General features: G+C 46.4%; 1 long non-coding RNA gene across 2 annotated transcripts in view; it reads right to left on the minus strand.

Annotated features, from left to right (window-relative positions):
* The window catches only part of LOC112551090, a 105,972-nt gene that overhangs the window by 41,194 nt on the left and 48,917 nt on the right, over window positions 1-15,861 (minus strand). For both annotated transcript variants that reach the window (XR_003095239.1, XR_003095238.1), the window contains exon 2: window positions 8,407-8,523. This is a non-coding gene — a long non-coding RNA (uncharacterized LOC112551090). The remainder of the gene's footprint in view (window positions 1-8,406; window positions 8,524-15,861) is intronic.

Genomic DNA, 15,861 nt, shown 5'->3' on the forward strand with positions numbered 1-15,861 from the left:
CTGAACTTAAGTGCAGAGTTTTGGACGACTTTAGCCTTACCTATATCCCAGTAGCATCCAGGGCAGGGGTGGGCAATTATTTTGGCTGCTTACTGAGTTTTGGCAAGCCTTCGAGGGCTGCATGACAGGCAGCCAGGGGCAGATAGATATTAGTTTCATAGTTTGTAGTTTCATAGTTGTAGAAAATATTTTCTAATTTTTTTTAGGGGACCCGTGGGCCAGACGGAACGGCCTGGCAGGCTGCATTTTGCCCACTCCTGATCCAGGGGTTTCAACTCAGAGCAGAGCCCAGTGGGCTACAAGCATTAGGTATGGGACAGTCCGGGGTGCTGATAGTTCATGCCCCTAAACCGACAGGAGGCAAACCCCAGCGCCCACCAGAAGCCACATGCCGAGGCAGGGCCGAGCAACAGACTTGTCACTACTAGGTAATTGTGCAGCATCTTCTGCCACCATCACGGTTAGCTTAACCCTGCCAATATTTAAGCAAGCCCCAACCTGCACTGCACTATGTAACAGAAAGCTGGAGCTGGTATATGCTTGAGTAGACAGAGCAATCTGTCATTGATTTGTCTTCTGTTTTAAGGAAGTACAGCAACAGGGCTTCCTGTACATGCTTTAGCATTTTAGCAGAAAAACATCTGTTCAGCATACAACACCTGCTAAGTACAGTTACACAGCCTGCATGTCCCCTCCCCAAAATGAACTAAACACTTTGCAACCGGCTAAGATACTCCCCCCCTTGTAGCAGACAGTTTTTTCTTCTCCTTTCCATTTCTTTTAGTGACATCTCAGATGTACCTCAATTAAGTTGTATGATCACAGGATTGCAGATGCCAAACAATAAAGGGCTTGATATTATTCAGCCCCCTGCCAAAAAAATATAGAGTCCTCGCTTTGAAAGAAAAAAATCACTGCAATAAACCTGATTTATTCCACTTGGACGGTTCATCCCTGTATCTAAGTCTTAAGGCCTCATAATGGTTCCCTTGTTTGAAATTTTTTTGGCCAAATGTTATCTGACTGGATGCCAGCTGAGCCACAAGTCAGCCTCTCTCAAACAGACCAGAATGTGTTTCTGCAGTTCTTTCAAGTTACAAGTACCCTAATTCACAGGCAACCTGGGTAATCCCCGCACTGTAATTCTGAGATCTGAAATGCTGGTGGATGGATGCAGTTGCCTTTCATCCTTGGCAGCAGAGATAAAACCTACCTTCATACATAGACACATATAAAGTGTGCTGGAGACATGAGGAAAATCTTTCAGAAGGCCCCAAGGGATTTAGAAGCTAAATTTTCTTTTTGGAAATGGCTGCCGCAACAGCACAGTAGCTGCCGAAAATACAGACTCGGGCTCCTAAACCCCTTCAACCAAATTTGACTTGGATCTTTCACTGCCCAGGTTACTTCGAAGGCATCCCATGGCCGAGATCGGCACAGGACCAGAGGCGACAAAGGGGTTAAGGAAATTTCCAACTTCCTGCAAGTCGTATGTAGGCCTCTTTGCAAGCAAACTACCCTACTGCTCTCGGGGGAGTCGAGAAACGCGCACACCCGTCTTTTTGGAGACTTCTTCTCGCGTCCCGCCCCACCCACCACGCACGCGTTTTACAAGCTATCCGGCAATCAGAAGCGTGTTGATCTCTGACTGTATCTTTCTGATGCACGTCCAGCCCCCACGTCTCAGCGAACAACCCGTGCGGGGACGTCTAACAAGGGGAGGTCTGTTCTCCGGGGCATTTCTCCGAAGGATTTGTAAATAAACAGGACGCTCGCCGCAGCGGACGTACTCTGGCAGGAATGTCAGAGGATGGGACATCGCAGCCGTTAACACCCAGCTCCGCGAGTGGTCCTGCTTTCTCTGAACCCCCAAGTTACGTCACAAAGGCCTAATCAGAGCGTTACCCATGTTAAGAAAGCTTTGCTGCTTTTAATTTTTTCTTGGCTACAACCAGCTGGCAAAAACAACAAGCATTGAGAATGGGAAAAGGAGAATTGTTGAGGCCGCCAGCAAGCCAGACTTGGGCGGGAGGGTGGGTGTTGAGCCTTCTTTGTTTGTCATGGCAAGAGCACACCCCTGTATCTCTAGCCTGGGGATTTTCAACTACCTACATGACATGATCCAATTCCCTTTCCCGCCCCCCAATGCACGCACGCAAACAGCGTATTGTCATCGAGCGCCTGGTTTCAAAAGCTGACATTTAAATATTGTCCAAAGGATATTAATATACCCCCCAAAAAAAAAAAAAAGAAGTGATGCAGGTTATTATTATAGGGAGAGTGGTTTCAAAGTAATAGCCAAGAGATTAGGAACGTGAATGCTGTTAATCCCAAAAAGGGACCGAGTTTCTTTAAAACTTTCTTTAAAACTTTTAATGGAGTTTCACATTAAAACTCTCACGTCATTTTAAAAACACTCCCTCGACATGTCTTCATCCACAAATTAGCATTATATTCTTACGGTTTTCTGAGGAATCACTGTATAATTGCCTGGGCGGGTGGAAGCTAAGAGTTAATTCTAGAAATGGGTTAAGCATCACCATGCCCCTGGACACCAGGAGTGGAGGCAAGCACCTAGGACCTCGGAAGATCTGTCCTTATATACAAAATGTGATCTTATTACCAAAAAAAAAAAGTCAATTTTACACTATCAGCCATCTTGCTTTCTGCAAATTTCATGCACCTATGCACACGTGCCTGGTTTGATTTCACCAGGCTACGGTGCAAACTGTTTCTCTCTCAAGTCGGTAGAAAGGCCGGTCTTGACAGAGAATTCATGCAACTGGCCTTCGGGTCACGAGACGTTGTTTCAGCCAACAGGGATTGAAGAAAGTTTTAAAAAGTTGGCCCCAGAGGAGGCCGAGTCAGGAGCATCCAAGCTCTGTCAGGAGTTCTCTGGAGATACTTATATTCCAGTTGTCACAGGGCTGGATGGTCACAGGTCCCACTAACACCAGTGGGAAGTGTGGATCTGCAGTACTTCTAATCACTGGGTTATTGTGGTGAGAGCAGGAGGAGATCACCACATTTGTAGATCCACCACGGCATCACATGAAGAATGACATGGGATGATGTGAAAAACTTGTAAAAGATTTCAACGGCACTCTATGCCCCAATTTATGTTGGGGAGAAACGCCCCAACATGTGAAAACATTCAGAACGATTAAAAACACCCTGAAAATATTGCTACACGATGCATCCTATGCTGTACCAGCTCTCTATTACCGGTACCAACGATCTGCACCAACTACCTTTGCTGTATAGTGCCTGTTCTCAGTCCAGTAGGTCTCAGTTTCAGAGGAAACCCTACTCTAAGCTTCCCCTCTTACAAACCGATAGCATTGCAACTGTTCAAGCATGACAGGCTCAGACTGCCCCACCACATACTTCTCCATCCCAACACGAGACATGCAAGACACGAAGTTTAGATTTGACGTGTAGCTCTACGCATCAGAGCAGCAAAGACCGACTGATTATATTCTTTGAGATGTGACCAAACCAAGGCTTCAGACCCAAAACTACCCCCCAAAACGTGGAAGACTTAACATACCCAATGCAAATTGTCCAGTCAAAATCCCATCCATAAGAATGAAATGTCCTTCTTTCAAGGACAACTGGAATTTCCACTCATTTCTAGACCAGAAGTAAAAAAGCTACTGGTTGATCTTAACGTTTTAAAAAAACCTCAATTCCCCTTCATTTCTCAACTGACTTGTAACTGGGTTTCACATTTCAGTATCTCCGGTAGCCCATCATTTGTACTGTCCGCTACGTGCCCACAGCTGAGGCTGTGAAAAACTCCAGATCTGTAAAAAGCCTGTTTGAAATGTTCCAAGTTCAAAGGAAAGTCAGAGCAGTCACACACAGACAAAGCAGTAGAGAGAGGAGTGATATGCTCCGCGAGTTGATGACTAGCTTAAATGGTATTTTCCCAAAAACACCCTCGCTAGATTACTGTGAGTTACTGAAAATGAATAGTTCCCTTTTATGAACCTCATTGCCACCATGCTGACTAATGGAGTGATGAAGAGTTGAATCAGGGGTGTAGGTTGTAGCCGTGTTGGTCTAAGGACATAGGCAGACAAGGCTCTTTGGGTGAATCTGATATCTACCCAGATCAAATCTTCGGGTGAATCACATATCAGATTCACCCAAAGACCCTTGTCTGCCGAAGAGTTGAATCCACATTTGTGGACATCTTATCTCATTACATTTGGTGCTGAGAACTTAGAAAGCCTAATAAGAGCTAAACTTAACTTTATTGACACTATTCTGGACACCCAAATGTACTGAGCAATACATACAACGCACTTCGACTTTTTCTCCTCTTAGCTCTTAGACGGTGGTTTCCACAAAGGCGTGAGTGCATGCTCCTAATTCCCAATGCCAATAGGAGAAGTGAAAGCTCGGGTGCACTGCAGAATCACACCGTGACTGAGGATAACTGTTTCCTTTCACACACCCAATGTTGCTCTTATTCCTGTCCCAAATTCACAAGCCCAGAGGACGACATGTCCAAACGTCCTCAGTGCTCTGAGGTGCCCAAATGGAGACACTTTAAAGAAGGTTTTCAAGAACTGCTGAAGCCTGCCCTCTGAATAAGCAAGCCCCTCTGAAGGCCTCTTAAACCAGCCACCCGAAACAGAGCTAACCAAAAATCACGAGTCTCCTTTGGGAAAAAGTCAGCTGTGACCCTCACTGGGTTGCTGCCACAATATTATTGCCCAAGAAGCAAGCAAGAGAAAAAAAGAGTTAGCCATCAGGTCTCCCTCATTTCAATTTCCCTTTGGTCATTAGCAACCACGACACCAAAAATGGCAAGAAACACAAGGAAAAGATGCCCCAGATGGCTTAAATCCTGCACACCCTTGCCATGAGGCATCCAAATATGAAATAATCACTGAGCTTTGCATGACAGAGAGCAACTTTTCCCAGTCAAGACCAATCAATCCCACTTTAGCTGCCTGTGGGACAGGCTAGCAATGCTCTCCTCATTCTGTGGAGCAATGACTAGTCCTGGGTCACGAATCCAAGTTGTCGCAGGGACCGGAAAAACCATCTGTGTCCCCTTTGCTATCAGTGTTTTACTTCTAACTACCAACCCACGCGGTGCCTCCTGCAACCAGAGTCTGGCTGGAACGATCACCTGGTCTGTCCGACGGCCGGACAAAGCCCACAGCCTCCATAGAAAGGACTCGTTTTCTTCTTGGCCAAGGGCTTTAGTCAGCAATATGTTATCGTTAGACCTCCAAAGTCTGGAACTTGATCCAAGGAAAGAGGGAGATCCTTCTGCCCGGAGAAGGCAGCTGGGGATTCCCATGTACCCCTGGGCGGCATAAAGCTGGTCATTAATACAGGAACTAGCGGTTGCAAAATGAAAGCAGTAGGTAATAAGTTTAAAACTAATGAAAGACAGGTTTGGGGGGTTTTCATGCAGCGTGCAATTAAAAAGTGCAGCTCGTTGCCACAAGTAGTTGTGGAAGCAGATTCAAAAAAAGAACTGGACAAACTTGGAGGAAAGGGGTATCAGCAGGTATTGAGCACGGGAGTTAGGGGCACGGCCTCTGAACGGGAACTTCCTAGACCTGAAATGCTGGAAGCTGCAAAGGAGGGGAATAGTGGAAAACAACCCCCTCGTCTGATCCAGGTATCCAGGTTGTATTGGTCCAGAGGCAAAAGGAATCGGGACTCGTGGTAGGGGCGATATATTTTATTAGACCAACTAGATGTTTGCAAAAAAATAAACCAGACCCAGTTCGCTCTCCTCTTCAGCATCCGCTCTCTGCCGCTGGGTGACACAGGAGGCTGGGCAAGACGGACCTGTGGTCTGACACTGTCCAAGCACCCGACCCTAAGCTTTTACTTATGGTGGAAACCTAGAGCAAAGTGGGCACAGAAGTGTCCTAATGCCCAGCTAGTGTAAATCTGTGCTGTGTCACTGCAGCCTATGACAACTTATACCAAGGAGGCTGTCCAGGGGGACAGCGCGGGATTTGCCCTTTTGGAAGCCTTTTTCTTATTATGAAGCACCTGAATATCAACCCGAAACGTCCCTCCTGTTGTAAATGGTAATGCCCCTCCACTCAGAAGCAGCTTATAAGGTCTGCTCCGCATAAACACAGAAGTACACGCCCCGGCCTTTTTACTTGATAATTACATTTTAGCTAGTTCCCAGAGTTATTAGTAATTGCTATCTAGCCCGGCCTTCTGGTTTGGAGGACAGAAATAACTATTTAAGTGGTATCTGAAAATGGAAACACCCTGCACCACTACACTGGGCTCACCATATAATTAAATGGTCAACCGTTACCATGCGCTGCATATGAAAGGCTCTTACATGCCGTAAGTGCCCTGAAACTGAAAAGTGTTATTGATCCAAGTAATGAATGGGCTCCAGGAAGAATTTTTTGTATGTGAAGTCTGTTTGGCCAGTGGGAACCTAAATTAAAGACTCCTTTGCTCTTGCCGTAGTTACACAATTGCAGTTCAATATAGAAACTCATTTTGGTCTACTGTCCAGCTTCCCGGGGTTATTTAACTTCTGAGCTGCTTTCAACAGGGGCAAAACTAGGATGTGGATTCAGTTCACAGCTAGTTTTTGAAGTAGAAGGGAAAAAGAAAGGGAATGTGTTCAGCTGAGTAGTTCCCAACACGTTAAACTCCAGCCTCAATTAACAGCTTGGCTGGACAGTCTGCGACCATGAACTGCAACACGAAACATGAAAGAAAAGCAGCATTTTAATTAACAAAGGCTCCAGCGTCTGTCTACCTACCGTTTTGGAACAACAGAAACCCCCTTGCACTCCATAAATCACAAACTCATAAAACAAACCCCTTCAACTGCAAGTTCCAAATAATAGTCCAAAACTAAATTAGGCAATAAATTTATTTCCCCATCAGCTGGGGGAAATTGGCTGTTCAGATAATCAGAAGAGTAGATGCCTTTGCACAGCATATGCCTGGTAGCTCAGGAGAGGTAAAGTAATTCATAGCTCTTAATAAATGGCTCATCGCTTTTAAAGCTACATCACCTGCAGAACAGAAATGGTCTCTTACAGGGAGGCTCCCCTTAGCCCAGTATTCCTCACAGCAACATTGCAGAACAAAGACCACCGATTTCAAACACATGGATTTCAAACTGATCATCTCCTGACAGCTACACGAAGACTACCCCATCTCTCTAGCTGGGGCCTCACCCAGAATTCAGGACTTCTCTTAAATTAAATAAGTGCTTTTTTCTCTCTCTTCTGACACAGCAAAAACAGGGCCTAGATCGATCAATCGATCTATCTATCTATAGCGATAGCTAGATAGCTATCCCTATCTATAGCGATAGCTAGCTAGCTAGATAGATACCCCTATCTATAGCGATAGCTAGCTAGATAGATAGCTAGCTAGATAGATATCCATATCTATAGCGATAGCTAGCTAGATAGATAGCTAGCTAGATAGATATCCATATCTATAGCGATAGCTAGCTAGATAGATAGATAGCTAGATAGATATCCATATCTATAGCGATAGCTAGCTAGATAGATATCCATATCTATAGCAATAGATAGATAGCTAGATAGATAGATATCCATATCTATAGCAATAGATAGATAGCTAGATAGATAGAAAAAACTTGAAGGACAAAACCCCGTGGGGTGGCTTTGCCAAGGGGCATTCACAGCAAAGCAAGGCTAACTCAGGGGCCATTGCACCAAAGAATTTAAGCAGATAAAGCAAGGCTGATTAGGGAAGGGGGAAACAATAAAAATGAGGTGAAGCAACTTGCTCGTGGTCACACAAGTCAGGGCTGGAGCATGGAAGAGAATCCAGGTCTCTTGCTCCCACACCAGCGCCCAGTCCATTGGACCATGATGTCTCCCCAGAACAAATAATTGTAGGAATACAACAATTGCAATAATTGGTTCAGAATAAAAGGGTTTCTCATCTCGTGCCTGGGAGACTCATTCGTTTCTTGCTGTACATGAACAAAAAAGAAGAACTTGGAAAGAACCCAAGAGCCTCTGGAGAATTTGATATTTGGGCTCAACTGCAGGTTGATGAGGCATACACCTGCCTGGCGTGAAGTGTTATACCAGGCCTCCGGGGCAGGGGGGTCAAGCAAGAGGGACCAAACCAAGGATGGAACCGGGGGACTGCCTGATCCCCAAAGCAGCATGAACTGCAACAGCAGATTAAGCCTCCTTAACCACAGATGTCACCAGCTCAGCCACCTCTCCACATGGCCATGCCATTAGGAAAGAAGAGAGTCACATTGACGTGGTATAAATGACACAACACTACAGAAACCCAAGTTTGTCTCACATCCTGCCCAGTACCGCCACGTTTACTGGAAAAACCACATGGTCCCACCAGCACCAAAACACTTGCTAAGGGATGTAGGTGGACTCTTACCTTCCCAAAATCCCGCACGTCAAAGAGGTCGAAGGGATCAAACAGCTCACTGTTCCTTAACCCAAATTTGTCGTGGCAGACTTTTAGGAACGTCCGGATGTTCTTCAAACAGAGAAACTGCAGCAAAGAAAAGAGAGCTCGTTATATAATTGTAATTGACTGGAGACAGTAATCAAATTTGCATGCAACATTAAGTTAAAGGCACGGAAACCTGCTCTCTGAGAAGATGCATCAGTTTACCAACCCGTTTTGTAGAAGCAAGCGCCACGCTGCTCCATTATAAAGTAGGTCCTGATAAGACTGCACCAGCAACAGAAACGCCTTTGAAACCAGATGCCAAGCATGTGCTCACAACCAGGTAGTCTTACCTTCAGGAGCACAATGCTCCCTTTGCAAGCTCTAGGGCAAATATAAAATTAAGCTCGGACAATGTAAGAAGCCATTGCTGTGGTTGGCTTTATTTTGACTACTTCCAATGTGCATCTATTCCAGGCTCCCCCCGTGCACCACACGCATGCACACACACACACACACACACACACACCCCAGATGTAACTGGTACATATTTTTTTCTTCCTAGATAAGAAGTTATTGGTAGCTGATCCAGGTGATCCGCTTGACTTATTCCTTCCACTTTTCTCCTCCAATGCACAAACTGTCAGCTAACTGGAACACTAGACATCAGAAAGCCAAGTGTGGCATATTCACAACAGACAGGCGCCAGTCTTGGGTCCAACCCAAAATTAACCCCAGGCCCAAATCACCGCCAGTTGAGTAAGCAGAGACCCAGAAGGATATGAATAAAACTGACAGCTAACACAGCAGATAACATTCACTACAGAGATGGTTTTGCTCCTGTGTTTTATGTTAGCCCACGTGAGAAAGCACAGCTCTCCTCTCATGTTTGAACATTGCAAAACACTTAGGATTGCTCAGCTACACTTTACAGCGCACCTGGAGTAATCCAATGCCTCTGTTTTTGTAGTAACGATTGACTTTTGCATTGTGCCCATTTGTGCGAGCTGCAGGGGTTTTATAATTGTGTTCTCAGAGAGGTCTCCTTCCAGGCTGAAGCAGGGCCATAAGAGCAATAGGGATGAAAGCCAGGCACTGCTTCATTTGCTTGGCTCTCTCCCATGTTGCTAATTAGAGCTGACTGCACGAGGGTGCAACGAGCTAGTGCTGCCTTTCCACTATCTGCAAATGTTTCGTGCAAACACTCCCCAGTTTATTCAAGATTACGTGCGAGTTTCTTCAAGCCACCGCTCCGCGTAGGGCAATCGTTCACACGTTGGGGGTGCCCATCGAGGAACAGAAACGATATCGCGTGCCCGTTCCCTGCACGTTTCCAACAGGATGTTTTTGCTCGAGGTTGTGTTGAGGTGGTTAGGTAGCGACCTGCTAGACGCGTGGCATTGTTCGTATTTCTCAGCTGACCATCGAACCGACACGGCACAAATTACTGCTCGCAACTCGACAGCTAGGCTGAGTGTCTGACCATAACCACCTTGGCCCATCTCTTGATGACATCAGTGGCAAGCATAAAAATATTATTGTACGTGGGGCTATATTTAAGGTCCCTGGCAATGGCTTGCCAAGATCTAGCAATAGACTCGATCAGCCATGCAGGCAGGGACGTTTTCCTGTTTTCCATCGCTCAGCCCAACTGTGGTAAACTGCAGAGTGACAATGCAGTGCAAGCACTAGCGCGCAAGATGCAAGCATGACTTCATCAGAGCATTTTCATTAGTTACCTAGAGCTTTGAAGGTGGGGGAGGTAAAAGATTGGGACTAATTTTATCCTTCCAGGGGTCTCTCTCTCGCCCCCACCCCTCAGCACATTTATTCTGACTTCAGCGAAAACTTCTATACAACTCACGACACAAATTCCCCTCTCGCTGATGTTGGGGATTGGAGAGCACATCTATTCCCCAGGCCCCAGCAGGATTTTTCAGCGTATGCAAAGCAGTCAGCTTATAGGAGGGGGCTCTTTTTTTTTTTTTTGGTTAACATCTCATTCATCTCCAATTTCCACCACAGACTTATTTTAAATCCTTTTAAGCCTCCAATTTTCAAAAAGTTAATGACAGAGGTTATAACCATAATTACACATGGTCAGAAGCAAACTTCCTTTAACAGTCCTGAATGCAAAACTGCCTTCCCCGTCTGAAGTATTCATAGCATGTGCCTCTCCCTGTTCTCCTAAAGCATTGGGCAGAAGGAAGAGCAGACGAGACGGTCTCTGCCCAAGGCAGCACTCCTAATAAAAGGAAAGAAAAATCTCCCATTGCGGTTAGAGGTCAAGACCCAACACCTGAAACCTGAGATTCGTACCTGAGACTTTCCATTCAAACTCCCCAACAACTCAAACTTCACAACACCTCACTTTGGAAAGATTGCAGTGGAAAACGTAGCAATCTGGGCTCGCTAAAACTCTCTCCCTAATAGGATTTTTGCTGGTGAGTGGGCACTAGCTATTGGTAGGTTGGATAAAACTAATCTTATACTAGCCCATCCCCAACTAAGAAGGGTTAAGAGCAAATTATCTTTCATGCATCAGCTACCTCCTGCATCTTTATTCAAATTTGTACATCTTCATGCCAAAGGCTCCACTACTAGGTGTAACATTAGCACAAAAATCCCCGTAGTTGTACTGTTGCTGCTTCCACAGCTCCCGATAATGTTTGCAGAAGACATTGGGTTTGAGACTAGGCAATGAGACAGTTGTTGAGTTCAGGAAGATGACAGGGTCTAGGAAGAATCCAATAAGCTATTTAAAATGCCACTGAAAAGTCCTGATATGAAAAGCCATGAGAGACGGTAACAGCAAATCTTTAAAATAGTCTACCAAAGGACATGTCTGGACCTTATCATAGTAGCATCAAACAATGTGTTAATGACATTTATCCCAGCAGTGTGCAGTAAGAAAGCAATAGCATCCCCCCACCCCAAGACCTCAAGCTTCAGTCCAGTGGCTTATTCATAAACCAGCCTTCATCCCAACCCTACAGGGATCCAACGATTGCTTATGAACTGCTGAACACTACAGAGGATGAGCTCTACTTCATTTCCCCATCCATGAAGTATTTCCCTTAACCTAACTGCTTCATGTACATGTTTCATAGCTTGTTTGCTATGAAATCGTGGGGTTTGATGGGGCTGAGCCAAGGGCGAGATGTTAATAATTAGCTGCAATTAAATGAATGCAACCTAGCACCGGGCTATCCTAATGCCCAGCCATACAAAATCCACATTAAAAATCAATCACCTCCCCTGGTTCAGTTCAGCAATGTATTCCACCCCCTGCCTCCCAGAAAACATGAGCTGAGAAAGTATCTTCCTGAATTGCAGGGGAGGAGGGGAATAGGGACACGGTGCTTCCCTTGATCCTGACTTCAGTGAGTGTGCATCACAGGCATGCACGTGTGTGCACATTGCACACACATGCACAGAGTCAAGGGCAGTATTATTCACTGAATTATTGCTTTTACTTTCCCTTCTCCTTGTTTTATGATGAATTACGTGTGTCAAAGTTCATGAGGAAGTCCATGGAGTTTGTCTGGGCATAAAAGAATTAAAAAAAAAGAGAAAGAGCCAATTTCTTTTCCACGCCTCCTCACGTGGTGGAATCAGTGGACTAATATATACATGAAGAGCACATAATAGGGCCTTTTAGTGAAGGCCTACATTTATTTAGGGAGCCTGGCAGCTACATGTGCTATTCTAGCTCTTGGCTCCTTAAAAGCACTTAGATGAAGAGGCCAGCGGGTCGGCACCTCCGCACACCTCCACTGAACAACCGCCTCATTCATTCCTGGGACGTTGCATGAAAAAGCCTGTGGGCGTTGAATGCTTCCAATGCTTTTACAGGATGTCGTGGTCTGCCCTCTCTCGTACAAAGGTGCTTCAAACTGATGGCCTGGAAAGGACACATGCCTCGGCCTTCCAGCACCCCGCACACCCTTCTCCAAATCAGCGGAAAGCATCTCTCCGCTGCGCTGCCTGCGCCCACCTCACCTGGCTGCACCGGGTTCCCTTAGCCCACCGTTATCTAGCTGTGGGACGCACTTACAGCCTGATTTTCCTCTCATTTTTGCACAGATGGAAGTCGACTCATCTCATTGGCACCTCCCAATATTATGGGGTTGAAGACGCAGAGGTTCAGGCCATGCGTGCAACCTGCTCTGTGTGGCATTGCCCCGGGAGGAGGCTCTGCATCCCCAGGGGAAAACCTCTCCCACAGCAGAGGCTACTCCCAGCTGCAAGGGACCGGACACATTTCTTTGGCAAACTGATTTGCTTTCACATGCTGCTTGCCTGCCTTGTCAGCGACTCATCTGAGAAATAAAAAATACATTCCCTTCCCCCAAATCTTTTACCAATTTATTTTGAAAGGAGGTTTCTCCAGAGCCTGAAGGCAACTTCCAGAGAAATCAGCATCACATGACGCTGGCTAGAGCTGATGCTTCCTCGGGAAGCAAGGACCTTGCAGGAACCTCTCTCCAGCGGGAATGCTTGGAGGCACGAGAGCTTTGGGGGCAGGGTAAAAATACCAGGCCGAGGGGCTTCATTAGCCAAAGGCGAATTTAAAAGCAAGGGAGGACTTGGGAATAAGACTGAAGCAGAGGGAGCTAGAAACAAGCTTAATAAAACACACTGGACCCTAAAGCCAAACCAGCAATATTTAGGTGGCATCTCTGGTCAAGCCATGACCCGACAACAGCTGCTGTTTTTCACAGCACAGCTGGCCAACAGGCTGCATGCAGGAAAACGTGCAGCCGCTCAATTCTTCTCCAGCCATTGCACGGTGCAAGGGCACAGCCCCGGGGGGGCCCTGGCTTTGCACTACTGCAGCCCCCATCACAGCCTCCCGCACTGCACGTGGCCCCTGGCCGCTTAGGTGGACAGCCCCACTCTATACAAGTGACACTCGCCCCATCCACCAACTCCTTGTCCTCTTCAAATGCAAAATCACCACCAGTCATGACCCCACTGCGCTGCTCTTTGCATCTCAATTTCTCAATTAATTTTTGGGCATCCCACCAGACAGCAAGAAGTGGAGCTGGGCTGTTCTCAGCGGTGGCAGATGACAGAACAAGGAGCAACGGGCTCAAGTTGGATATTAGGAAATACTTTCTCTCTAGAAGAGTGGTGAAGCACTGGGATGAGTTACCCAGAGAGGTGGTGGACTCTCTATCCTTGGAGGTTTTTAAGGCCTGGTTTAAGAAGCTTTGGCTGGGATGATGTAGTTGGGGCTAGTCCTGCTTTGAGCAGGGGGCTGGACTAGATGTGAACTCCTGAGGGCCCTTCAATCCTCATTTTCTGTGATTCTATAAGTGGTCGTAAGCTGCCGTCAACCATAGCCTGGCCCAGCCCAAACAGCCAGAAATCCAGACTAGAAGACAGGAAAATTGCCTTCGGCGTCTGCAGCAATGAATAGCTTCTCCTAGCAGAATGGCAACTTTGCCGCCCGCCTGTATACTCAACAGTCAACTGGACTGACATCCCGTGGGCAGGCTACCCATGCTTTCTGGTACACGCTGGAGGTTTGTCAGCAGCTTCTGGTATTGCCATTTCAAATGGGAGGTTTTCATTATATTATTTATTGTCTTTACAGAATTTAATCACTGCAGAGGCTCCTCGAGAGATTTGTTTTTATACAAAATTTGATTTATTCTGTGCTGCTGCCAAATTCTCAATTTGTGTTGGAAATGCAAGCGGCAGTGGGAGGATTTTCAGGGGATGTCGAGGACAGGACACAGAGGAGGATGGGACTGTCTAGTTTGTGGTTAGAGGGGGAGGAGATGATCTGGTACAGGCAGCAGGGTGGTGGCTCATTCTCCTCCCTTCTTGGGGCTAGAGGGACTGCAAGAGTTAATTTTAGGAAAGGTCTTCACCTTCATCTATCGACCTCAGGTCACCAACATCCCTACCTCGTTTCAAAGACTGACTTCACAACCATGAGGGTTGGAGACATCATATATATTTTTAATTAAACCTTGGTGCCCGGAGGATAGGCGTGCAGTGATATACAGAGTCTGCGACTGCTGGGATCTGATGACGGTCCTAGGACTGAGCATGCCAGGAGTCCCTGAACAACCTGATTTAAACGGGTCACAAAATGGTTTTTGATTTTACATAACACTTAATGGTTATTTGTACGTTCAAAACCATTAAAGGGCTTTACGGCTCTTGGTTAAAATCCAGAGCCAGAACTGAAGACAGCCAGGACCCTAAATCTGGTAGCTGCAAAGAGATAATGATGGGCGCCTATACACGTGCAGTGAGGCTGCTCCGACGCACCGTCATTACAGCGAATCAAATTAATCAAGTCTGCTGGAGCATGGTAATTCCCACACTCCAGCGTCACGTGCATCAGCATGTCCGCACTGAAAAATGGTGGCAGGGGCGCTTTAACTAAAGTTTGTTCAACGAGCTTTAGTTAAAGCACCCCTGCTGCCATTTTTCAGTGCGGGAATGCTGATACACATGATGCTCCGGGTGCTTTAATTAAAGCAGCTCTCAGAGTCACTCTAATTAAAGCAGTCCCGCACCCAACTGCAGCAGCACGTGGATAAATGCCTGATGTATCAGGTAAGGAAGGAAACCCATGTTCCTGGCCTGGAGGTGATGCTGCTTGCAAATGAGAGACCGTTAACACCCACAACAACAGGCCCAGCCTGTACTCGACCTGAGCTCAGAGCAGCACCCTTTCCTTTTCTCAAGCCAGCTGTAATTTTAGCAAAATAAACTTTATTCCCGGTTCCAAAGACATAACTTTTCCCCCATGTTGGCCTCAATTGCACAGCAGTCCACTGGGAATACATGAATGAGCAGGGAGGTACGTACGTGAGGCTTGTACGTGACTAAGTCCCTGAACGGACTCCTTAACGGGTAAGCTATTTAAAATAACATGTTCTACATCCTCCAACGAAAGCAAACCCCCCCCGTCTTCAGTTACAGCTACTATCGGCGAGGGCAGCAGTCAGCACCTGAGACAAAAAGAAAAACCATCCATCCGCAAGAAAAGACAGGAAGTGCTTCAAGAGAAACGCAGCCTCTTTTCTTTGTACTATCAGCTTAGCCTAATGGATCCCTGTTGTAACCCACCCACGAGACTGACAGCTGATACGAAGCCCGTGTAGTAGATGCATTGGCAGTGACGTACCAACAGCTGCGCATATCTGGCAGACAAGCCTCCTTCTCAGCCTCAATCAATTATAAATCTTAAGAGACCTTGTTAAAAAGAGATGCAAGCCCTCAAGATAGCTGCACTGCCTAGCGAAACACATGGGGATTGTTCAGTCATTACGTTTCGGGGAGGGATAGCAACGGGAACAGATGTTTCACCCACCAAGCAGCTCGTCTAGTGGGGAGTTTTCTCAGCTGTTGATTCATTCTGCTACTGTAACTCATGAAAGCCCCAACCAAGTTCCTCCCTGTGCTTGGCTCTTT

Source organism: Alligator sinensis, unplaced genomic scaffold, assembly GCF_000455745.1.
Source record: "Alligator sinensis unplaced genomic scaffold, ASM45574v1 scaffold611_1, whole genome shotgun sequence".
In the NCBI taxonomy this organism is placed as follows: domain Eukaryota; kingdom Metazoa; phylum Chordata; order Crocodylia; family Alligatoridae; genus Alligator; species Alligator sinensis.